This window comes from Polyodon spathula, chromosome 4 (genome assembly GCF_017654505.1).
Source record: "Polyodon spathula isolate WHYD16114869_AA chromosome 4, ASM1765450v1, whole genome shotgun sequence".
NCBI classification, from domain to species: domain Eukaryota; kingdom Metazoa; phylum Chordata; class Actinopteri; order Acipenseriformes; family Polyodontidae; genus Polyodon; species Polyodon spathula.
The window spans coordinates 24,834,738-24,861,977 of record NC_054537.1 but is presented as its reverse complement, the minus strand read 5'-3'; the positions used below and the strand labels follow the sequence as shown (position 1 = coordinate 24,861,977).

General features: G+C 36.9%; 1 protein-coding gene across 4 annotated transcripts in view; it reads left to right on the top strand.

Annotated features, from left to right (window-relative positions):
- Positions 1-27,240, top strand: part of LOC121314347 (nuclear receptor coactivator 2-like) — a 114,270-nt gene that overhangs the window by 26,774 nt on the left and 60,256 nt on the right. For all 4 annotated transcript variants that reach the window (XM_041247497.1, XM_041247496.1, XM_041247499.1 and 1 more), the window contains exon 2: positions 16,706-16,789. The gene's annotated coding sequence lies outside the window, so the exon portion shown is untranslated. The remainder of the gene's footprint in view (positions 1-16,705; positions 16,790-27,240) is intronic.

The following is a 27,240-nucleotide window of genomic DNA, read 5'->3' as shown; positions in this document are numbered from 1 at the left end:
AATTGAATCTATTCAGTTTTAAACAAAAAAGACTACGCGGCGACCTGATTCAAGCATTCAAAATTCTAAAAGGTATTGACAATGTCAACCCAAGGGACTTTTTCGACCTGAAAAAAAGAAACCAAGGACCAGTGGTCACAAATGGAGATTATATAAAGGGGCATTCAGAACAGAACATAAGAGACACTTTGTTTATACTGAGAATTGTGAGGGTTTGGAACCAACTCCCCAATAATGTTGTTCAAGCTGACACCCTGGGATCCTTCAAGAAGCTGCTTGATGAGGATCAATTCAATTCTGGGATCAATAATCTACTAACAACCAAACGAGCAAGATGGGCCGAATGGCCTCCTCTTGTTTGTAAACTTTCTTATGTCCTACAGTTTTACACTTACAATTGTGTGGCTGTTTCTCCCAAAACAAAGAACCATAGCTTATGACTTTTAAAATTAAATCAGCGATAATAGTGTCACATCTTTCTCAATAACTTGACTGTACAAGTTTTAATTCCAAATTAAATTAACTAGGGTTCCACCTGTAATTTGTAACTTATGTTTCTCATCAATAAATTTACATATGCTGTTTTAACCCTTTGCGGGTCCTATGTTGGACCAGGTCCGACATTATAATTTTCCCTTTCCAGTTCGATGTCGGACCCTGTCCGAAATCATCAAAAAGATGTAAAGCACAGTCGTTTTTTCTCCAGAAAAATCCAAGAAAACCTTTCAATGGCCGAGTGAAACCGAAAAAAAAAAGGCCGTATCTCGTAGCCCTGTCCACTATAGAGATAACACGGACATAACAAAGGAGATAGCTGCTTCCGCATCCAGCGCTCAAAGAATATCACAGACATTTGCAGAGCTTTTTGAGATGTTATAGTAATAAATTGTAATATTGATGTATGTGAAAAATACAGAGAACAAGAGGTAGGGCTTGGTTGTAGATACTGTACTGAGTGTCCTTTTGCGATTCAATGGATTTTAAACCTGTTTTACTCAGAGGAAAAAAAATCAATTTTAAACAGCATGTGTAAAATAAACAGCGCGGTGAAAATAAATTGGACCTGAGGCATCTGACAAGCGCTGAATAAATGGACTGCAAAGGGTTAACTGTCATCGCTTCACACAAAGTAAACAGTTTTTACTTAATTATTATTGTTCAAAATTGAAGATTACATAACATGGCTAGGCAAAGGTCTGAATGCAGCTACTAACAATTACTAGGCACGAAACCCCAGACCCACAAGCAGATAAGAACTGGAACTTGAAGCATATGTGAAGTAAGATCATGTTCAGCACATACTAGGATAGAAACAAAAATGATACCCCTCTTCCCTCAGTATATAATGAGTAAAAGTTAAATATTAAATACATTAATATTCTTATTTTTGTAATTTACTGTTGTAATTTCTATATATTTGTGTATATAAATCAGTGGTCATGAACCCAAAATAAATGGTACTTTTCTTAACTTTTAATATAGTGTTTCAAACATATCTAAATCGGTCTTCATGAATTTATTAAACAAACATGCACATACTGTGCAGTGCTACAGTTACACCCCTGCTGTTTTTATGTATTTATTGTTAATAAATAGAGTATTGTAGTACACTTGTGGACATTTACCTAACCTGTCAAAGTTATTTTTAGCCTTCTTGTTAACGACCGAAAAGTAGGACAGTCTCGCGTTACGCTTTTTATCAGATATTACAGACAGTGGTGTAGTGATAAATAAGTTTGGAGTTTAACAGATAGATTGAACAAATAAACATGAACAGATTGATTGTTATTGTCTTTTCCAATGAGCATGCAGAGAGGCTACATATTGACCCTCGCTGAAGAAAATGGCCCCCTAAAATTTTGGGAGGGGGCCACATTGACCCCCAGTCTGTAAGTCCTGAAGCAAACACAGTGTGTGTGTCTGTGTGTGTGTCATATATATATATATATATATATATATATATATATATATATATATATATATATATTGATAACATTTTTGTATTTATTTTTTACAATTTAATTCTGCACAATTGTTTTTGTATATAAAATGAAATCAACCAATAAAAGATCTGCATTTTCTCTCTGAGGCAGACTAATCATAAATGAGCTGAGGTGATACATAAACAATTGAAGGTATTTAGTAGGTGTAACCAATGTGAGTCAAAGATCTACCTCTTGTTATACAGGTGTCCAATCATCAGTGAGCAGAGGTGGGACATATTTGGGAGTTTAACCAATGGGAAAGTAAAAAAAATATGCTCTGGTTTTATAGCTGTCTAATCATTAGTGAGCAGGTGCGGTGTAAGAATATCTGAATTTCGCACAGTATTGCTTAGTCTAGAGACCGTTATTGAGAATTGTATTGATAACTTTGAAGCAATATTTCGAATTGCTTTATAAAAATTTTCAGTCGGTTTTCAAGAATTTAACATCACAAATACCTGAACTGACACAGGTAGGGAAGGGATATACCTGGCACTTCCAAAATTGAAATTATAAAAGAGGGCACGATGAAGGCACCAATTCCTCAAATAGACGTAATTATGTGGAATTGCTTTCACTGATTTCTGACCTACGAGAGCATGTTTAAGCATCACTTGTCAATAGCCACAGTATTCTTGGGTGTGTGTAGTGGCTTAATCTCTGGTAGTACAGGAAGGAAGCTGAGTATGTACTGTAGCTATAATGGTAGATTAAACCACCGACGATGGAAACGGCTCAGCTGTCTTGTGTTTTCAGGAATGTGACTGACAGTGGCCCAAAAGAATGCTTGTTCTGTGAAAATGAAAATAATAATAAAAATGCTTTAAAAAGACCAAATTCGTTGGTCTAGTTTAGTGTTTTTTTTTTTGTATTACTATGCAGGACAGCCGCTATAATATCGTTACCTTTATTAAAATGTGCACAGATTAATCTACTGATTTTAATAAATTAACCGATCAAAATTTTTAATTGATTTGACAGCCCTAATAGATGGATGGGAAGGAGGGGATATTTAATTATTTTGTTTTGAAGGCTATTTCTTGATTTAAAAAAAATAAAAATAATAATTTCGAAGTCTGAATATAATGTAGAATTTTGTACAGTATTGTGTACTGTACCTCCTGAGGGAACCTTGTTGAAAGATACATTTTTATTTCTTAAAACCTGAAATAAGTGATATTTAACTTTGGAGTTGTTTAGAATCGAAACATGCTATTTTTAAAACGGGTATGCATGTGTGGAAGTGTTTGTTTTTCTGTCCAGCTCCATGTCTATTTTCAGATCTCTGCAGTTGCGACTTTTCCACTCTAGAATTGTGTCGTTTTCAAAAAGGGTTTTCATACTGCAGATCTGCCTTGACTAGTTAGCTGACGTGTTGGCTCGACTAGTTGTTGTCTGACGAGTTGACTCGTCTTGTTGTTAGAACACATTGATTTTCACACCTCCCAGCTGACTTACAAGGGAAACTATACTTTTATATACTTGCTTGCAGTTTCATATGGATATGGAAGTCTCTCTCAGCCATTTTAATAAATAGGTATAGCTCAAAGTGAGCGTTTGCAAGGTGGCCTGAAGTCTGTGTATTGAATCAATGATCAGGTGTTCTTTCAGAAGGGCCTGGGATGGGGATGGTAGTATGTTATGAATGTAAAGAATTGAAGGCAAGTTGTTTCACGTTCTAAGAGTCTTTCAATACATTTGTTGCAGTACTGAACATGCATACACATTTACCAGCATTTCTTGTTGCTGCTGTATGGCACTTCTGCTTCAGCAGGCCTTACTGCTTGTGTTACAGTATCAGTCGGGTCTAATAAATGCTTATTCACAGGACGTTTGTAAGCGGTCTTGAACGTCAGCTGTCCATGTTCATACCTTTTGTTAGCTGAATCAATGAACTTCAGATCTGATGGGATCTTTAACATTTGAAAGTGTTGGAGTGGGTAACAGTACTTGTGTCCTGGATCTACAGCTCTAATGTTTCATGTTGGTTGCAGTAAAAGAAAGGAAGGAAGAAAAGGCAATATTAAGGGAAACACAAACACAGTGACGAGCAGGGGTCCTAGGAATTTGTTTGCTGTGGAATAATGTGGAAAAACACTTGGGATGGGACAAAATACATGCAAGGCTTTTTTTGTTTGTGCGATAACCAAATCAATGCACTTACCATATGTAATCATCAACACAGGCAATTTTGCTTTAAATTTAAGTAAACATACTGGTTCAGTAAAACTGCTTCTGGTGTACAGAGGTCAGTGTTGAAGGAGGCGCACTGTCACATTCATGTTGGTAAGTGCCTGTGGTTTACTTCAGTAATGAGTCTGTTACTGATCACGCTGTTTTAAAGATGCCAAAAACGATAAAAATCACCCATAAAGACCTGGTCAATGATTTTGGTGACAAACTCGGAGAATGCTTTGTGTCTTAACTGTTATTCAATAGCACTGTTTGTGTATCTTGTAATGTGACGGGGTCCTTTTATTTAATTGCGGAATAACACAATTAATATTTTTTCCCCCCATAGAATTTAGTTTTTTTTTTTTTACTGCAGAAAGCTAGGATCCCTGGTGATGTGTATACAGTATATATAACATAAGTGGTGGTAGAGCAGTTGAGGATTAGCAACGAAAAAAAAAAGTCTTACCATTCATTTTCTGTGCCATAATCATGTGACTGAAAAACAAAAACTGCTTTGAGAGTAGGAGAAGGTTGCTCACAGTGGAGCTGTTCTGTGATTGGCTGCAAGTGAATGAAAATCCTAAACGATTGACCCTGTAGCAGCTGCAGTGGCTAATAGAACTGTGTAAAGCACGTACAGATGGCAGCGTTTTCAGCTCCCTCCTCCCTCCGGCTCTGCTGCTCTTGTGATCATGTTACAGGTACAGCAGGCACACATTGGAAAGAGCAGTAAATACTCTGTAGTACAGTGTGTCTCAAAGGGGATTGTCTTGTGCAATTTGCTGTGTATTGAGGCCAGATTTTTCTATGCTTTAGGAAGTTAGACAACATTTTTTTTTTTTATTTCCCAAACAGAATAAAGGCAAAGAATCCTAAATTATTAACCATAGACATTACAAACTGTACAGAGAATTGCAAACAAAATAGTTTCTACAGCAATAGAGCAAAACACCCCGCCATTCATCTCTGCTTTCCATGTGTTCACATTCCTGCGTGCACTCGCACCAACAAACAAGTGAGCACTCCTCATATAGTAATAGTGGGCCTGGTTTTGTTTACAGAAATTGCATATGTTTACCTGTTAATTAAAACTATATTTGTATTCATAAATCTTGTGTTTTCTATGTATTGCTGTATGCTGTTTACAAAGAAGTTGTTCATTGCATGCCATGGTATTTACAAACAGCTTTTTTTTGTTTATTGTGTATGATGTTTTGTGTTTTTGAAAAAGAATGTTTTTAATTCAATTAAGTATTTTTTTGTGTGTGTATGTATGTACATACATACATATATATTATATATATATATATATATATATATATATAGAATATATTACTGGCACACATACTCTTCAATCAGTCTTATTTTACTGGCACACATGGGCTTAAATGAGTCATGTCAATGTTGTATTTATACACCCATTATTTCTTTTTTTTTTTCCTAATAGTATTTTATAGCAATTTCATGGGTAAAAATAGCAACTGAAATTATTTCAAAATCTGTTATGGGTTAGGAATGGATTGTTTTATTCCCCGCCAAGAAAGCATGAGTGTTCAGTGGTTGAATTTCATTTTTAGAGCATACATATACTGGCCGTTCATATTAAAAGGTAATATTGAAAGGTAATTAACGTTAAGCCACGAACTGAAATTTGTTTCAGATGGCACGGTGAAAAGGAAAACGAAAGCTAAATACAATTTTGGTTAGTTCTTTGCACAGTTACAGAAGAGAGTGTATGGATGGGAGCAATAATAAACTGAATGATCTACTGTAGCTTTTGAATACTGTAGCTGTGGCTTTTTAAAATTTTTTGTTGCATTTTTTTTTTTTTTTTTTTTTTGCAGGTGTTTTGGTTGACTAGCATTGGCTGCACAGTATGGATGTATTGACGTGTAGGTTATTTTTCCGTTTGTACTGTAGCCCTGGTGCCTGTTCCCCAGACCTTGGTAAGCATTCCTGTAAACGAACCTTCCCCCTCCCAGAGGCAGAACTTGAAGCATTCTGGGCACTTAAGCTTCCTTATTAGAATCAAAAAATCTGCTTTGCCTCAAATGGGATGCCTTTTAACAAGACTCAAAATCAGAAGCATATCATGGCACAAAATGAGTAAAAAAGAGAAAAAACGATTTGACTGACCTAATGAAGGGACTTGCACCCCCCCAGGTTCTTGAAAGTAAGCGTGTTCATGCTGCAGCTTGTGTTTCTGTTGGCCAGACTAGATTAGCTTTTAATTCATGCGTGCAGTAAGTCACTGCTGCTGAAAATTGATTTAATGTGCTTTTGTCTCATTGTCTCGGACTACCTGATGCATGGAAGCATTTTAAACTCTTGAAGATAATTTTTTTGGAAACACTGAAAGGGGAGTTTATTGGTTGCAGGCCAATAAACACCTCAGTGTTTTGATCAGGAGCACAAAGCAGTACAGGGATCTTCTTTTAGCAAAACCGATTATTAGGGTTAGGCCGGCATTATTTCGCCAACAGACATTTCTGTTTATCTATAGGGACAGTACTGTGCAAGTCCAGCACTGAAGCAACATGACCACCCTGACCTTTTATTGGCTTTTACTTGTATTCTTTTGGGGTGTATTGGACATTACACGAATATCCAAAATGTACATTTGGAGAGTTACCCTTAAAGTTTTTTACCTTTTTTGGGGTGAACCCCCCCCCCCCAAAAAAAAAAAAAATCTGAAAAAAAAAAAAAAAAACTGAAATGTAGTATTCTTTTATTTGCTGTAGCTTCTGGTACTGAATCATAGCTTCTGACTCTGCATCATAACTCAATAAAAACACCAGCGATTTAAAAAATATATAAATAAATAAATAAGTGCAAATGAAGGGTGAATTTGTTAAATAATATATGTCAGTGCTCGAAGTAGTTTTCTGTAGGCTACCATAAATTAATGTCAATTAATGTTTTCCATCTATTCTATAGGGAATTTATATATATAAATAAATATATAAATTAATTACACATTACACTGCATTTCCCGCATTTCCATTTCCACCTGCATAAAAATAACATTACGGTATCATGTGAATCCAGACCCACGCTATAGTTCAAGATTCCCCCCCCCCCCACCCCAGGGACCATTTATTTATTTATTTTTTTGAATAATCCTGCAGTAGAACTATGCTTTATTGAAGGTATCATAAGGGTTTACTGTACTTAAATTAACAACCAACAACAATCATATTGTTGTTGTTATTATTAATGAACATGCAGACCAGTGCGGTCAAGCCCAATGCTAACAACTGAAGAGAGCAGACAGCAGAAAATACTGAAATTTATTATAAAACAAACTAACATACCATAAGAAGTTGAAAGCAGCAACATCACAAATAAATAGAGGAGAACGAGTCAACTTCTGAAAGGGAAGCGCCCTCAACATCCGAGTCTTCGTTTTCTGAGCCAAGGAGGAGGAGCCAAGGAAATTTCTGAGTTGAACTGGTTAGTTCAACAATCAGGGCTAATGCACTGCAGTTATTGTAGTCATAGCAGGCTGTTCCTCTTAAGAAAGAACCAGTAGTTAAACATAACAGTAGTGCGTCATGCAAAGGCTCAGCAGTATATTTTAGGAAAGCAAACACAACCTACAGAGCGGAGAATCTCCATGTGTTTTCATCAAACAGAATCAAACAGCAGCAAAGCACAGAAAGAGGATATGAGGAACACAGATTACTTTATTACAATGGAAGAGGTCCCTTTCACAAAGTATTGTCCAGTGCTGAAATGACCAGCACAATTGCTGCACAAAAGGAAAATGTACTGAAAACATAGCTCTTAAATGGTGTTCATTTGTGGTGGATGGTATATACATCTTATCCAGGAGGGAAAGCCAATCTGCTCAACACGCTCCATGCAAATGTTACATTTCACACTTTGTTTTCATTTTATTTAGAAATACATACTGCTTCATTTTATGATATGTTATTATTTATTGCTCTGGCAGTTAGTTTAACAAAATACGCCCCGGGGGAGCATTGGTGACACTGCCACTGACACATACATGTACTAGCCTGTTGAAAACATATTTGAAATGTATGTGGCTCATGAGTCATATTCTGTGTTATCAGACAATACTATGAGAACTACTACAATTACAGAATGATAGCTAATGTTAGATTTGAACGCTGCAAACAATTAAAGTCAGTAAAAGCTTGACTCTTACCGTTTCAGAATCGTTACTGTATTATGTCTCTGCAGGCTGGATTTTGATAACTTATTTTTAAAAACTAAGACTAGCATATCTTACCATTTTATTTTTCTGTTATATATTCAGTATATGTATTACTGTATACAATAACTGTTTATATATATATATATATATATATATATATATATATATATATATATATATATATATATATATATATATATATATATATATATATGTTACTGTTATTACTGAATTGCCACTGGGATTCTGGTAGTGCATTTTGTAAATTTGAGTCTGACTTTAGACAACCTGCTGTTTCCCTGTCCTTTACAGAGATGCTAGAACCAGGTTTGTCATCTAAATGAATGCTTTGCCTCGCAGGCTCAGACGAATAGCCTTTATGTTCTGCTGCTGCAGATGTAAATGCCATGATTAGAAGCACATCTGGGTCAACCACGTGACGTCACGAAGCTTCATTTCACTCTGAAAACATTTGGACTGCTTCATAAAGATGCACACACACAATATATATTTTTTTTTTTTTTATCTCAAATATGTTTTTTCTTTTTCTTTTGTGTAAGCAAAGGATAATTTGCTGTGTGTGCGTGTGTAAATGAATAATATAGCGCTGCACATCTCCACGTATCGCTACAACTGTTTAAATAACATATCTGTAATTACGCTTTTCCTTAATCTCCTGACAACTTTTTACACTTATAACTTTAAGGTTTGTAAGGTTTCTTTTCAAAAATGTCTGCTGTAGTGCACTGATAGTGTAAGGATTATTGCCAGGGGTTCACATAACTTTTAGCATTACGTTCTCGCATGAGTACCAGCAGAAATGGTTTGGTACACACCAAAATTAGGGGACGTCATCCAAGTTGCTGTCTTGCTCTGCCTCCTCTGACAGTTCAAACAATTGGGGTGAAAGTATCAGAGACTACAATAATAATAATATCTGAATTATTTCAGTATCCTACCACCATAATGCTGCCCTGGGGATTCAAAAGAAAAACAAACACTTTGTCACTTTTAGTGTTGTTGAATATGTTCGCACAACTATGTTCATATAAAGATATAACTGTGGGCGAAAAATATATTTTAAATAAATTGGTTAAATGTATTTTACTCGCATTTAAATCTAACAGCTTTCAAACATTGGCACCTCCTCTCACCCCCACTCAATTTGAGAAGTGAAGCTTCAGCAAGCTTCTTTAATGCCACTCCCTGTAACAGCATCCCTGTTCTCTGAATGGAGACCTTAATAGAGATCTCTGCTATCAATGGTTGTTTCAAGTGCCCTTTAAAAGAAAATTATTGATGTTATGAACTGGAGCGGTTCCACCTATCACCTAACATAAAAACTTCAAGCAGCCAATGATGACGCTAGCAGGGAGGGACTGTAGTTAAATTGGAACCTTCTCAGAGGTCGTTGACAGAGCCAGAAGTCAGGCACGTATGGCTCACCTTGCAAGTGTGAGCACCCTCTACTGCCTTTATGAAAAATGCTTTCAGTTAAAAACGTACTGATATGTAAGCATTTGTGTCTTAAAGAACACTATGGAAGTCCACATTTCTTTATTGGTTAACCCCTGATTATTTGTCAAACAGGTAACATAGCAATAACCGTTCAGGATGTGGTACAGAACAGAAAAGCCAGAGCGCTTGTTATGTTCTTGCAGTGATTTAGAGGATCTCAAACCCCAGTGCCCTAGAGCGGACATTTTGAACAGAGCTTTGAACCAGACTTTAAAGGTTATAAGTATAAAAAGTAGTCAGGATGTTAACAATGAAAAGAAACATTTCAGCAGTTGGAGCAACACGTGGGGACGTATAACACTATATTTTTTGGAACCCTGCTACTTACTTTTAGTCTTTTAGACGAGTAACTTTGAGTTTATTACAATTTAGGCAATTTAGGCAAAGTTAATTTTGTATTTTGTTTGAGAATATAGGTCCTGATTTTGAGGAAATGTGGTAAAAACACAAACATTAGGGCGAAGTGCTTTGCAATTGGGTAGGGTTGCGTTGTCCCCTTCATGTTGTAATTTTGAAGAGAGGTGGCTTTCTGTTAGCACTGACCAATGAAGAAAAAGTGGGAGTCAAAAACAGCTAGGAAATCAAGAGCAAGGTGCCAGGAGCATTTGTTTATAGCACTATTTGTTAATGCAGTATTTTGAAATGTTCACATTCCTTGAACAATTTTTCATATGTGATTGCAGTGTTTCGTTATATATTTATGAACATCAGTTATTCTTTAATGTATATATTTCCAGCCTTTTGCACGGTTCGTCCATTCTCCTTCCTTTATAGCAGGGGTAGTCACTAGGTGAACCGTAGTATATTTTTAATGGATGGCCAAGTTATATGCCAGTCTTAACCAACTTTCTTACGTCAGCATGGTACAATAGGGTATAGTACAGTACAGTAGGTGTCACTGCGATAGGAAGTATTAGATACACAGCGAGTGCTATGAGTTAAACAAAATGTACAGCAACAGTATTAGTGGCTGTAATGAAGTGACAGTGCTGTAGTGTGCGTTGGCAGCAGTTTGATCAGTTCCTGGTTTTTACTATCATTTCAATACGACACACTCAAGCTTGTTACTGTACCTATATACTGTGGCAAATCAATCCCATGTTAAAACCTGGAATGGGGGAAACTGCTATAGCACAGGTGTCTTATTTCCATCTCTGAGTTACTTCCAGTAGTTATTCATTTTTTTCAATATTCTTAAGATGTAAGATTCTAAAGGCCCGCCCTTCGGTGCACTTGGCCAAAATCAAAAAACTCACTTTTCAGTGATTTATTTTCTCCCTCACAACTTCGTGTGTGTTTATTGTTTGCAAGCAGTAGAAAAAAAAAAAAAACAAATGTCTGTGTGTGATATTCTTTGAGCACTGGAAGCAGCTATATTCTTTGTTTATGTCCGTGTTGTCTCTGTGATGCAGGTGCTATGTCTATTGCTCAGATCCCCCCCCCCTTTTTTTTTTCTTCTTTTTCTTCAACTTCTCTCTGCTCTTATCAGTCTCACCCGGCCATTGAAAGTTTTTTTTTGGGGGCTTTTTCTGGACAAAAAACGACTAGAGACCTGTGCTTGATGTCTTTTTGATGTCGTACCAGGAGAATTGTAATGTCGGACCTGGTCCGACATAGGCCGCAAAGGGTTAAAGGACATGTATTCACGCATTTGTCCCGCGCAAAAATATCTCCGCTTCACTTTTCAAGGAAGCGTCTTCATGTTTTCCGTGCTGCCATTCGGCCTCTCCTTAGCCCTTCAGACATATTCAAAGTGCATAGATGCCATCCTAGCCCCTTGCAGCTGCAGGGGATCAGGGTGTTGAATTACCTGGACGACTGGTTGAGCTGTCCCCAGTCACAGGAAGGGGCAGTGTCCCATACAGCAGTAGTGACAGAGCATCTGTCGAGGCTGGCATCGTCCAATTCTGTCAGTTTTTTTCATTTTATGATTTCAAGGTGAATAAACCTGGCTTATTTTGTGGGAATGTCACGTTCATACCTTCTGCAGATACTAGGTCTGTCAGCACAGAGATTGCCCAAACGTTCAGAAAGTACCAGCTAACTTGGGAAAATGTGGCTTCGACTTGCACAGCTTCTGCTTCATCATACATGCCAGGGATATTAAACTTAATCAGAAACCAGAACTGCTGCTCATCATATTCCACATGTAAATTGCATACTGAGATTTTTTTTCCCTGTGACTTCATTTTTTTATAATTTTTTTTTTATCGATATTTGTTCCAATTGAAAACAATTTAACTTTTTTTTTTTTTTACCCTATTTCTACTGTAGAGCAACTTGTTTTGTTGTGCAATTACATAGTGTAGACCTATTACTTGCAGCCTGCGGTCTCTCATGTGTTCACTTAATACACAGAGTACACAAACAAGTAAGGGAAGCCAGTGCAGTGTTATTATTATTTGTTTATTTAGCAGATGGCTTTATATCTAAGGCGACTTACAGAAACTAGGTTGTGTGAACTATGCATCAGCTGCAGAGTCACTTACAACGACATCTCGCCCAAAAGACAGATCACAAGGTTAAGTGGCTTGCTCAAGGTCACCCACCCAGTGAGTCAGTGAGCGAGCCAGGATTTGAACCGGGGACCTCCTGGTTACAAGCTGTTTTCTTTAACCACTGGACCACACAATCACACAGCAGTAGCGAGAGCTGGCCTGTGATTTTGCTACCTTTTAGTCATGGTTTAAAAAAAAAAAAAGGCAGGAACAAAAATGTTTAGAATGAGAGTAACAGGAACACATGATTGAATAGTTGATAACACTATTTTAAGAATTGGCAAGTATTAGTCATTTACTTGTAACTAACAAGCACTTAATAGATCATGTATAAGCACTGAATAGAGCTTTGCAAGGTAGTTGTTACACCTAGTTCCACACATGCCTTATTAACAGCTAACTGGGTATTAATAAAGGATTTGCACTTCCTATTCTGAAATGAAGTCTGTTCTTGTCCAGCTAAGGGCTTACTGTCTACTTTTTGATTGTAAATACCTTAGTAATAAAGCAACTAATCAAAGTGGAGGTTTTTTTTTATTTTTATTTTTTTTTTAAAACCAAGCATTCCTTTACTTTGTTTTGTTTTCAAACATGGATGCTACAGATGCTTTTTTTTATGTGGACATTTAAACTGTGACAAAATGTAATCTTTCTATTACTAAAAATACACAACAGCTTTTAATGATTAATTACAAACATAGACCTTCACCAACAGAACTTCTCATGTCCTGGCGAAAGCTAACAAGGTAGTTAGTAAATTATGTCAAAGATTAATGATACAAATTGTGCTGCTTTGAAAAGTGACCGTAAGAACTCTTCCCTAGTGTGTGAAAGTGGTTCAGAACACTGGTTTTAAAGCATGCATTTCAGACTTGCAGTATAGTGAACTCCAGAGAGACTCCTTCTGTGTGGGCCACGCCACTTTTCCACCCACCACTTCACTGGAATCAAGGATGAAAAGACACAGGGCGATGGTGTGGGGCTTCACCAAGCCTCTTATTTGGCAACTGTTAAACACAAACAGTAGTGCACGTTCCGCTGTCCCGCTGCATTCCCAGCTACAGCTGGAACAGCAGTACAAAGCAAATTACTTTCAATGTTTTTGCACACAAGTACATTACAACAACCCATTTCAAACATTATAACATGTTAACGAGTGAAACATCGCTTTCTTCTACCTTCATTCTCTATAGTATGTAATGTTATGGAGGAAGGATAAAGAACACGGTGAACAGCTTTCCAATATTTTATATCTTTTCATTGGAGTTATTAAACATAATTTTGTGTTTTTTATCTAATATGGAAATAATATAAACGTCGGTGATAAAATTAAAATGCAACTCTTTCTATCAAGGGCAAAATTAGGGGTGCAACAATTAATTCATGTATCGATTATTGATCATCTGTCCTTAAATTTTCAGAGCTTCGATTTACATATTGGTGAATCGATGCATCACATTAGAACCCAGTTTGAAGTCTCCTCTTGCCGGGTTGCATTAAAACCTTGAGTGTGTGAGAGTGTGCTGCTTTTGTTTCAAAGCATGTTGTGTTTGGATTATATGGCAGTATTGTATAAAAAGATATGTTGATATGTTTCCCACCATACTGTAAGTGGAATATTACCAAAAGCCAGGAGTGTGTCTTAGTTCAGTTGACACCATCTGACTATCTTGTCAGTCTTCGCTACCTACGTCACGTGATCTCCGCGTCCCACATGACCATCTACGGGAAAAATAGAATACTGTGCATTTTGCCAGCTTGCTGTGCCATGAGACACCTTTGTAAATATAAGCAATTAAAATGACGATCGTGCTTCACAGATCTCAGAGCCAGATCGTACCATTAATACCACAAGTATTACGTCCTTAATTTCCATCAAGCTGTCTTACAGTGGAATAAGAGATATTTCTAGGGCTAATTATGTCTTTTTCAACCCTAACCAGAGACCACAACTGAAAAATAAAGAGCCTCTTATTAAAATGATCCCCCCTACACCACACGGTATGTGGCACCACCCGCACTCGCAGAGTTTCTGCTGCGCTATAGTAACTCCCCACCGCACAGACACAACAAATATATCAACAAAGGAGAACAGGATCGATCTCTGATGTGCAATCTGATGAAAATTCACATACTTGTTCCTATCCACATTACATTCAGCACCTCTGAAGTTTTGTTGGTGAAGGTCTATGTTTGTAATTAATCATTAAAAGCTGTTGTGTATTTTTAGTAATAGAAAGATTACATTTTGTGACAGTTTAAATGTCCACATAAAAAAAGCATTTGTAGCATCCTTGTTTGAAAACAAAATAAAGTAAAGGAATGCTTGGTAAAAGAAAAAAACAGTTAGAGTAAACCCTCCACTTTGTTTAGTTGCTTTATTACTAAGGTATTTATGATCAGCATGCAGTCGGTAAGGCCTTAGCTGGACAAGAACAGACTTCACTTCAGAACAGCAAGTGCAAATCCTTTATTAACACCTAATTAGCTGTTAATAAGGCATTTGTGGGAATAAGTGTAATAACTACCTTGCAAAGCTATATTAAGTACTTAGAAATGATCTGTTAAGTGCTTGTTAGTTACAGGTAAATGACTAATATTTGCCTAATTGGTGATGCTTAAAATAAAGTTACCGGATATGGTATATAGAGAATGCAAATAACATGTAACACATGATTAAATATTATATATAGACTCTGCTATTTGCCATATAACCTTTATTTCTTGATAGCAAGGGTGGTTCCCACTCCAAAGTGAAAAGGTTACCTTTTGAAGTAAATCTCTTTTAATCTTAAATGCTGTTTTATTGCCAAATACTAAAATCTATTTTCCCCACTCCTCATTTTGGAAGTGCTACAGTTAATTAAATACAACTTCAATTTTAAAGCAAATTTTATGTTTTAAATTATTTAATCAATGAAGAGCATCTAGTGCATGTTATATTTTCTCATACTTTCAGTGGGAATTCAGAACATCTGTTTAGTGGAGACATGACTGTAAATACAGTAAATGGGCAGGTTTTAAAATCTCCATTCTAAAAATAACTGTTTTTGTATGATTAATATGTTAGAATTTCTGAGTATTAAGATATAATCCTAATTTTGAGCTATTCATGTCTATCTTAGAACTGTAGTGTGTAACACTAAACACCTGTGGAGTGTCCCATATGTTCATATACTGAGTCGTGTACAGTGCTGTACAGTACATGGGGCAGTCTGCTGATGCACTGTGCTGCTCACATGGAATAGTTATGTTTTTGTCCATAAATACTCTTAAAGAAAAACTAGTACTAGCATAGTGTATTTACAATATTACAATTTTAACCAGTTCATGCATGGCACCAAGACGACTTTAAAATTTGTTTCATAAAAGGATAAACTGTATAAGCTTTTACCAGAAACATGAAAAAAAAAATATACAGGAGAATGTGTTCATTTGTGCTGCAGCTAATGCACCCCATATAAGGAAAGTGACATCTATCACAACTGTATGCCTTCAATAGTACTTGCCTGAAGTTTTTAAAGAAACAGAGATTAAAAGCTAGAGTTTAACAGTTACATCTATCTGTGACAACAGCAAAGAAAAAACTAAACAAATGCAGCTACAGTAGACTATAGCTCGAACCCCGGTAATCCGAATGGACCAGAATGTTTGCCGAGATGTAAAACTTTGTAACAGCTGTCTCCCATGTTTTTAATTTTATTTTTAGGGACCATTACTGATTTCTAATTTTAAATGTCCTTCAAATCTCAGAGACATAAAACAAAGACTTAGACAAAGTACAGTACACTTCAACTACTATAGCATATGTTTTGTGGTTAGATTGTAGAATTAAAGATTTACGACATGCTCTGAATAGCGTCAAGTCAGATTTTCAAAAGGTTTGGTGGTGGTGGTGGTGGTGGTCGTGGTGGTTTCCTGTAGTTGTTAAAATAGGCAGCAATAGAGTTTAAGTGTGAAAAATCAATACAGTGTAACACATTTGTTTATGCAAATATCACAGTGGGGTTGACACTGTACGTGCTGTAGCTGTGGGATGGATTGCACTTTCTGTGGTTGAGTATACAGCACCTGTTGCCTTTCACCTCTCCAGCAGGAAAATTGTTCCTTCCCCTTACTGTACCAGTTATGCTATTCTGCAAGTAATTACTGCAGACTTTATTGCCAAGATGACAATATGTTTAACTCACTGCTGACTTGCAGCACCTATCCAGACTCGAATTGAAGGCCTGCACTGAGATATCCACACTTCTGCAGTTACTGTCACCTAAGAGAATTTGTATACTAATATTATTGATTCATAAATAAAAATAATATTTAACAAAGTATGTCTTTTCTTTTTTCAGTGTGAAGTTGATGATGACTAAAGATTATCATTTATTCTACTGCTGCAGAAATGCCTTGGGGGTGTTTTTTGGAATAAATCCAAGGTGAGCTTTTTAAAATGTACTTGACTAAATTGTCACGCTTTCCATCAGTTGCAGTGACAGCGAGTTGATTGCCTATTCAGCTGTGTACAATAATTGCACCCCCTCATAATAGGCTGTTAAAGATCACATATTAGATTTTGTAATTTTCAGATTATAGTTTTACGACAACCACTCTACATATTAGAAACAATCTTTTTTTTTTGCCCCTAGGATTAAAAGTAAATAAATAGTAGCTGTCTGCTGCTTCAGACCGGTTGTTGAAATGTTTTCCGTTTTTTGTTTCTTTTGATCTGTACTCTATCCCATTAAAAATACATTCAAGGTGCGTGTTCCTAGACGAAAAGGTTGGAATTAAAAGAGCTATAAGGTATGTGTTAAAAAGCTCCATCTTCTAATTTCCTTCTGCTGCGCATTCCACATCTTTTAATTTTACTTGCTTAGGAGTAAATCCCTTCATGTCAGACCCTCCCTGTTGTAACGCTGTGCTTAGGGTTACAGAACACCCTGTGGTGTTTACAGGAATTGCACACGTTACTTTTGCTGTGTTGCAGTTTAGCTGGGTTGTGTTGCAGTTTTATATTTTGAAACCTATTGCACACTCTTTTTGAATCCATTAATCACACATCATGGGTCATAAGTCAACCGGGGAATACATTTCTAAACATTTGCTCAGGAGCGTTCGGCTGAATAAAGATTATTCTCTTACAAGGATCACGATGTATCCAGATCATGCTCCCCTCTGCAGCAATGCTCGTTTTTTCTTCTCACACTATGCCACTCATTTCAGTCGGTGCACCAGCATTGTTGCAGAGGGAACATGATAATCTGGATAGACTGTGATGCTTGGTGGGGGGGGGGGATTCTTCTGGTGAACGTTTTCAAGTAAAAGTTGAAAAAAAAAAAGTAATTCCTTAGTTAATTTACCTATGATATGGGAATAAAAATATCAAGGATTATGTTGAAAAATATATTGCTGTGATATGGACAAGTGTTGTAAATACTGCAGGGTGTTCTGGAACACTAACAAAACTGACAAATGTCAGTTTAGTGAGCAAGTGTTTGCTATTTAATGAGAAAAGGATACAGACCATGTTTATAGTATATGGCAAGTTGACAACCCGACTAATCAGTTGTATTTTATGTTAGAGTCTGTTAAAAGGAACAAAAATAAAATAGAGTTGGATATTAATAAATCTAAAACACTGGTATTCATGAAACTGTGCTACTGGTCTAGAAACGTTTGCTAAATATTTGTGACCTTTAAATCAGTCCCATTGTAACATTATGCAATGAAAGTGTTGTGTGGGAGGTAAAAGAAGATGAAAGGCAACTATTTCTGTATTACAACATGGGGGGGTATCTTAGGTATTACAGTTGATGTCTGTAGGCAACTCAAAGGAACATTAATTTTCAGACTGCTGTGATTGTAAAAATGTGAAACACATTGAGGAGTCACTTCTAGATAATATTTTTGGATATACATAATGTGAAACTATAATGCACATATTGTGGTTTGTTTGCAAACTACAGTTACAAAAGCAACTACTCAACATGACGCAAATGAAATTAAATGTAGCCGGATATCGCAATGCTTTGCTTGTTTTGCTGACAGTGCAGTGAATGGGTGTGCCTTGTCATGTGACATCATTTGAAGAACAAGCTATTATTTCAAGGACAGAAAAAAAACCCAAAAACACGCCTCTGAGCAATGCAACAGAAGCGAGAGGAATTTGAGTTGTGCTGTGCTGTTTTTTCCTGGGTGAGGGGTGGGGGCTGGTGTGGGGTGTCATCTGATCAGTAGCTCAAAGGATTTACATTGGTAGTTTGTTTGCTGTCATTAGGAGCAGATGACAGGGGAGATAAGCTGCTGTTTGCGCACGTCCAGGATTAGCATGTGCTTCAGTTTACATTATGACAGGGCTGGCCTGGGCTGTGAGGGAGCTGCTACAGCATGTTAAGAATGATTCCAGTATTGCTATATGATAGAAATTGGAGTTTATTGGACCCATTGATATTTGTCATTACTTTCGCCGTTAGAACATGACAAAGCAGGTAAGGATTGAAAATGGTGTGCTATTAGAAACTGAAGCCAAGTACTGTATAATCTCATAAAATTAATTTACTTTGATAAGGTAAATACCAGACACAAATCAGTTTGTTTCACTTTAATGTTCATTTTGTTCAAGTAATCAAAGAAAACAAAATAAGCAAATATGTTTATCTTACCTTACCATTCGTATTTTTGATTGAATAGTAAGTTGGCAATGTGATATGAAGCATTTTACTTGTACAGTAGGCTGACGTTATAAATTATGCACTGGTCACTAATGATCAAAATGGATTTCTTTTTGGTGACTCTCTGGGAATTTTAAACAAATTACAGAATGGACATATGCTCACATAACCACACTTTGCAGCCTGCACTAATGGCACCATTGCTGGGAGCTTCATGGAGAGACCTGGGATTGGATAGGCATGAAGTGTGACCTAACTTTTGACCCCATTAGGTGGATATAGGAACATCAGTGGTTCAGTAGCTTGCATTGCAGCTGCCCATGCTGTCACATGCTCTGCTGATACTTCTTATTTGCTGTTTTTTTTGTTAAGCAGGATATATACAGTGCCGTGAAAAAGTATTTGCCCCCTGTCTGATTTTCTGCATTTTTGCACATTTCACATTGAATTTGGTCAGATCTTTTTGTGGGTTGTAGTAGTAGATAGAGGGAGTCTGAGAAAAAAAAATCGCCAAAGTCTGGTGCTGCTTCCATTTGTTTGGTGTGCAAGGTAATCAAACATGCAATCTTCAGGTGTGAAAAAGTTATTGCCCCCCCTAGTTAACTCAAACCAATTAAAGGGATAATTTGAGTCAGCTGTTTGAATACTTTGGTTAACAATCAGGCCTGATTTGGGCCAGCCCTGCCCAATATAAATCTGACTAATTTTGGCCCTTACCATCAGAGAAGTTGTCAGCACAAAGGTTCTAGAGGCACATCATGCCACGATCAAAAGAAATTGCTGAAGACCTCTGGAAAAAAAGTTGTTGATGCCTATTAGTCTGGAAAGGGTTGCAAAGCCATTTCTAAGGGTCTGGGGCTCCACCAAACCACAGTCAGGTGAGTCAAAAGTGGAACTTTTTGGCCAACATGGGCCCTGTTATGACTGGCAAAAACCAAACACTGCATTCCACGGTAAGAATCTCATACCAACGGTCAAGCATGGTGGTGGTAGTGTCATGATTTGGGGATGCTTTGCTGCATCAGGACCTGGACGACTTGCCTTCATTGAAGGAACCATGAATTGTGCTCTGTATCAAAGAATTTTATAGGAGAATGTCAGGCCATCCCTCTGTGAGCTGGAGCTGAAGTGCAGCTAGGTCATGCAGCAAGACAATGATCAGAATGGTTGAAGAACAAGAAATTTAAAGTTTTGGAATGGCCTAGTCAAAGTCCAGACCTAAACCCCATTGAGATGTTGTGGCAGGACCTGAAACAAGCAGTTTATGCTCGAAAACCCACAAATGTTACTGAGTTGAAGGAGTGGGCCAAAATTCCTCCACGGCACTGTGAGAGACTGAACAATAACTACATGAAGCGTTTGGTTGCAGTTATTGCTGCTAAGGTTGGCGTAACCAGTTATTGAGTCTAAGGGGGTGATTTACTTTTTTTACACAGGGGCATTGGGTGTAGCACAACTTTAATAAATAAATGAAATAATCATTGTTTTGTGTTTTGTTCACTTAGGGTCCCTTTTCTCATATATTAGATTTTGGTTGAAGATCTGTTAACATTCAGTGTCAAAAATATGCAAAAATGCAGCAAATCGGACAAGGGGAAAATACTTGTTCACAGTACATGTGCTTTTAGACTTGAACGTCGCACTTGTTTAATTTTGTGCATCACGACACTACCAGCTATACAATTTGGAAAAATAAAGCCTCAAACCTGTTGAAATTTAATTAATTTAAATGTGTAGGCTTTATTTTCAAAGTGCATCATCGTAAGTGCCCTGATATAAATATATGTATGAACACTAGCTTCACGTCCAAAAACACTACTTTTAAATAAAGGACTGCATTTTCCCCTAGAAGGAAATCATTTGATTTATTAAACCCTTCAATTGAATCGTCGATAGGACTATGATATGGAGAAAAAATAGTTCTGGAGGGAGAATGTACCAGATGTTCCTTTTTAGCTGTGAAACAAATTAATTTTGCTTTTGTTGAACAGCAAAAATAAGCGTTTTTCATAGGAAAGAAAATAAACGTATTTGTTTGTATATAAGAATAGTTGTTAGATTGATGTGTAAATCTGTACAATAACACCTGTTTTAAATAGCCACATACCCCAGAAGAGACTTTCAATTTTGGAAATTTAAAGAAACTGGTGTTATTTACATATCAGAGGAGTCGGACAAGTAGACATTTCTGATGGTCAAATTAAATCCTAATTAGCACAGAACTCCCTTGAAGTAGAAACGCAAATGACAGGCTTGATTTTAAACCTCTCTGTGTTTTGGGGAGGGGAAATGTCTTCACGCAAGGGGTGGTCAATACGATGTCATTGGGTACGCACTGCAGTTCGGTTGTGCCTGTTTCTGAAGAATCTTTCATTTATTCAGGGATATTGAGATTTTTGTAAAGAAGTCATCTGTGGTGGGGTGAACAGCCAATTATTGTCCCATCCCCAGTCCTTCCTCATTCCTAGAAAATGGATAACATGTTGTAGTACCAGTGCTCTTTTTTGAGATGGCTTGCTGTATTAACATCATTTGCTTTTATTTATCTATTCAAGCATCCCAAGATACTGATTTTAGTTTATGAATTAACAAAAAAATAAATACAAAAACAAAATGCTGGTGAGCTAAGTCTGTAACGGGCGATTTCTTACAAATGGCATGCTCCTCACTGGAGCATTTAAGTTATACTAAGTCATTGACAGTTGTCAAGTCTTTGTCATTCAAATTGTAGTACAGCTAATACTAAATAATAATCTTAAATTTTATGTAGCATCTTCCATAGTGGACCACGATCACAAAGCACTTTATAATATACGAGACTAGGGTATTTGAACTACGCATCAGATGCAGTGTTGCTTATAACAACGTCTCACCGACAGAGGGAGCACAGGGAGGTTAAGTGACTTGCTCAGGGTCACACAGTGAGTTAGTGGCTGAGCTGGGATTTGAACTGGGGACCTGCTGGTTATAAGCCCATTTCTTTAACCACTGGACCACAGCAATGGGGATAAATCCTGCTCTCTGGTTTGGCTGAGATGGTTTACGTAAATGGTGAACTAGGTACAGCAAATTGAGAATACCTTCTCCAGTAAAACCGTATCGTTACGCAGACCTAACACAAACTTTGTGGCTTCAAATATTGAAGGGTTTACACTCCATGAAGGGACCTCTGACTGTTTTCTGAATATAGTCTGAACTTGAGGGTGGTTATTGTTATTACTTTGTGAAGTGTCCATTTAGCAATGTAATACCAGCCAAAGAAAAATGTCAAGTGCAGCCAACTTCCTTACAGCTCTGTTAAACACACTTTTAGTCTTCACACAGGAAATAAACGGAACATGTTTTACTTCATCAAACATGCATTTTCCTTTAAAACTCCCTGAAGTTGTTTTCTTTAATGGTTAAATTATCACAATGCCATTTTTAATATTTTACATTTTAAGAGATGCCTGTTAATTATTGACCCATTCCTCCTATTTTAGATTTTTTTTTCTTTCAGAGTTAAAATAACTCAACAGTTTAATTATTTATATTTTCTGTATTCATAGGTAAATTGCCTGTGGTATTTATTTATTTATTTTTCGTTTGAAACACAACATATTCTTGTTTTTAATCTTTTGTTCTGTTTGATGCATTTTCTTCCTAGTAAAAACTAATGCTTTGTTTTTGATATTTAGTTATGCAGCAAAATGTAATTGAAGACATTGAAACAGTGCACTTGTGTGCGCCCCCCCCCCCGTAACATACACCCCATTTATTACAATGTTCTCATTTTCATCATCATTCAGTTTTTGTTTTTGAGATTTATTGTACCGTTAATGGTTTTATGCTATTGAGAAACTTCCATTAATAAAACGTTGCATAAATCTTATGGACAAAAGGCATTAATAGTTAAAGAGAACACACAGGGGTCTGTAATACTATGAGTTTCCTTTGCGTTACTGGCACAAACGATCATATCATCTGTTACTGAGCAGGGTAAAAAAGGCTTTGCAACAAAAGTGAATGATTGAGTTGGCATGGTGGATTTGTGGTTTAACTTTTCCTATAAAAGCATGATTAATTACTGTACGCTTTTACCTTTTTTTTTTGCAAAACAGCATAACAATTACGGTTTTATATATGTATTGTTCTTCACGCTCGCCTGTTTTCTTCCTGGGCTGTTCACTTTGGTAACCAGTCTGCTCGGATATGTTAATTGACTGTGTAGCACTACTGAATAAACAATACAGTTTGCTGTACGTATCTTGTGGAAATTCTGATCCTTTTCTCTGCCTCTGTGACCCTCACTCCTCACTACAGCGCAGTGTTTCCTTGAAGAGCAATAGGACCATGTTTTAATCTATTTGGACTGCTTTTGAGGAGTAAATGGTAAGGATTTTGGTTATTGCCTGTGCTTACAGTACACAGATCTGTGAATAAAAGCAATGCAAGTCACTGTCAAAAACCCATTTGATTTGAGGGCTCTTGCAGGACCGCGCTGGCTTTTTAAGTTGGGCTGATGCGAGCTGAGATATACGCCGCTCTCTAAATGGCTTTTTAAAGAACGCTAGCCAATAACATGACATGAGGTCAGTGGGTACAGTAAGTAACACATTTAACCTGCTTCCTAATCGTTTTTCCTTCCAGCTGAGTCTTGAAATGAAGGTATTTTAGCTCCTGTTCTGTTAAGACATAATTAATTAGGATTAGCTGTTCTCAATTAAAAGAAAAAAAAAAAATCTTCAGCTATTGTTGTGTTGCTGATTGTTAGGTAGACTATGCTGGCCATTTACACCCTAATGCTTTTATTATACAGTTGTTCTCTGTGGCATCTTGAAGCTTCTGTCAGCTTAAAAGATTCATGATCAGTTTTCGGTGAATGGAGTTGGCTTTTTGTTGCTGTCTGATGCTCCCACTTTAAGTCCATTACATGCAAGTAATTGTAAAAAGAGCTCATGAAGAAAAACCTTCAGCTGGACCATTAGTGGTGGAGCAGCTCTTCAAGGCTAGGCTAATGGTGAGGGGGAAGCTGGTGGTGGAGTCTGCATTCACAGCACTCCCTTGAAAGAGGCATCGTTCTGGTGCATAATCCACAAACAAAGTATTTTAAAAGCAGTTACCATGTGTGTTTTGATTTTATATATATATATATATATATATATATATATATATATATATATATATATATATATATATATATATATATATATATATATATACACACACACACACACACACACACACACACAGCTATGGCCAAAAGTTTTGCATCACCCTATAGAATTAACTAATTTTGCTTTATTAAGTTGAATGAAACCTGCTGAATAATGTTACGTTGACATTGAATTATGTATTGCTTTGTAGTTTTCCATATACTTAACGAAAGACTGAGAAATGAAAAATGTGTTATTTTGAAATCTAAGATGAAATACTTCCCTACTGTTATGGCTTCTGGTAGAATTTAGCAATATCATTTTGTAGTTTCTTTGATTACATGATGTTAAGTAAAATATCTAAATCATGTTCTTATACAGAGTAACCAAAAGTCTAATTTAAAATCTGAAAAATAGTCACCCATTATTCAGAATGCTACTGCTTCCCAAATCTTGCATTTGACAGATATTCTGCCATTATTCTAAAACCAAAATTCTGAAATACTTGTTGATAGAGTTCTATGTTTACTGGTCTGATTAACATCTATCTGTATGTATATCACTTGAAAAACATTTATATATATATATATATATATATATATATATATATATATATATATATATATATATTTGTTGTTCCTCCCTTTAGAGTGAATATTTCATGCTAAACACTTTTTTTTTTTTTTTTTAAGACCTGTGAGTCTTGAGGCCTTCCCTTGAGTGAATGTTTGAACCCTCACATGGTGAAATCCTGATTGTTTTTGTGATAACACAATGGCCATAGAGTTTCCAGTTCCAACACTAGTGACCTAACTTTGACCCCAGCTTACTTCCTGATACCCTTGTAATGGCAGTTTTAAAAGAAAGAGGAAAAACCATCTCTCTGCAAGCCTCTAAAAGTTGCTGCTGGAGTCTTCGCACGCTCAGCATTCTGTAAATATGCCGTTTTTGTATTGCTCGTTACAGATCCGTTTTCTGTTGGCACACCATGGTCCTGCCTACATCTGGACCTCTAATGCATCCTTGTGCTCCACATGCAGATGGCACCGGTTATTGTAGCAAAATCTGTGTTTTATGCTTCATACTGTTTACACTGTAGAATAAGTGGATTACCAAGGAACTTGTTTTTGGTTATGAATGCCTTGAGCTCTGATAGCAGTTAATGGTTGGTTGGCTGGCTGGTTTGATTGGATATCCTTGTTGTTGGCCATTTGGAGCCTATGTGAGCTGCGTTTTGACAGTCTGGCTTGTTCTTTCTCTGGAACAACAACATCAAGCTTGGTAACCGGTACATCAGGAAGCCGGCAGCATTTACACGGCAAGTGTTGGTCCCCTGTTGGGATTCAGCTCTCTTGGTATTAGAGAATGTCCTGAATTCTTTTTTTTTTTTCTTAAATATGTATATATAAAAATTAATTGCTAGTTATTTTATTATTTTCTCCCAGTTTGGTATATCCAATTTATTTTTAGGCTCAGCTCACTGCTACCACCCATGCGCTGACTTGGGAGCGGTGAAGATGAACACACGCTGTCCTCTGAAGCGGGTGCCGTCGGCCAACCTTTTTTTTTCCACACTGCAGACTCACAGTGAAGCCAGTTCGGAGCTACATCGTTGGATGACAACGCAGCTCTGTACAGCTTACAGGCAAGCCCGCAGGCGCCCGGCCAGACTACAGGGGTCGCTGGTGCGCAGTGAGCAGGGAATACCCTGGCAGACCTTAGCCTTTTTCCCCTCTACGGTCGGCAATAGAATAGCCTGTACTCGAACCAACAACCTCCAGACTCGGGAGCCCCCGGAGGTCTAGTTTCATTAGAATTCAGGACGAAGTGTCTTTTTGAATGGCAAATTTGAGAAACTCAGACAGGATTGTAAGAGAAGCAAGGTGGAGGTTCTGCGAGTGGTGGAATTTTTTTTTTTTTTTTTTTTTTTTTTTTTTAGGACAAGAGTTTTTTAGGTAGGTCTAACTGCAGCATTTTTCACTTTTGGCTAGGTTTGGGCTGGTATGGGACTTCAGATTTTGAGGGGCCTTCATAAATATTTCATAAAGTATAATTTTGTCTTTCTGGAGATTTATTTATGCAGGTGTCCCTATACACTATACAGTTGTTTTGTTTTAGTTGTTTTTGAATGTCAGGAAAACAACTACAACATGTCCTTGAAGTTGCAATATCATGTAACAAGATATTTTGTACTAGACTTTCACCAGGGTAATTGTTTTTTTTAAACCATGATTTGATAGAGATGTTTCAACAAGAGGGTGCTACTGTAATCGGGATTTTTTTGGGGGAGTGTTGTTGCAGTAACAATATAGCCACAGCAGTTGATCCAATTCATTTTTGTTTTACTACTGTACTCGTACTGTAGCTAGTCCAAATCACAGCATATTTTATGGGTCTTGATGGCAAAGGTAAATTGCATTGAGGTACTTTTAAAAGAACTGTAAAAACTGTTGGAAGTAGATAAAGAGTTTCATACAAATATACCGTAGATCTTCCAAAAAAGTTACTGCAGAATCAATTGTAGTGCTATAATTTGTCATTACTCACATAGTGGTGTCTAAACCATCCACTCTGGTGCCAAGGACTGACTCATATAATGTGTTCACAGTGCAAAAAAAACTATAGCGTCACTTATGGATCGTGGGATGGTGTCGGGGATGATGGTGCATGAAGTAAATAGCAGTGGTATCACTTTTCCCAGCCAGTGTTTGTGACCTGCAGATATTGAGACACATTACAAAATGTGTGTTGGACGTGAATGCCTTCCTACCTGGAATTAGGTGACTTTGAGTGTGTGAGATTGGGTAGGGGGAGGGGTTAAACAATGCACTTGCACTATTGTTCCTATCGAGCCTACTTGGAACTTGGTGGGACTTTTTTTTTTTCTCTCTCTCTTGTAGATCTTTCAACTCTCCTAATATTTGTCAGTTTGACCACAGATTTCCATTAACTTAAAAGGAGCAAGTCCATATGATGATGGTTATGACTATGAACAGCAGTAGGTCAGCTTGTTAAAACTACAAAACATACCAGTGAAGCACATTCATTTAAAAATTAAGAGGTAGTTATCTTGTTACTTCT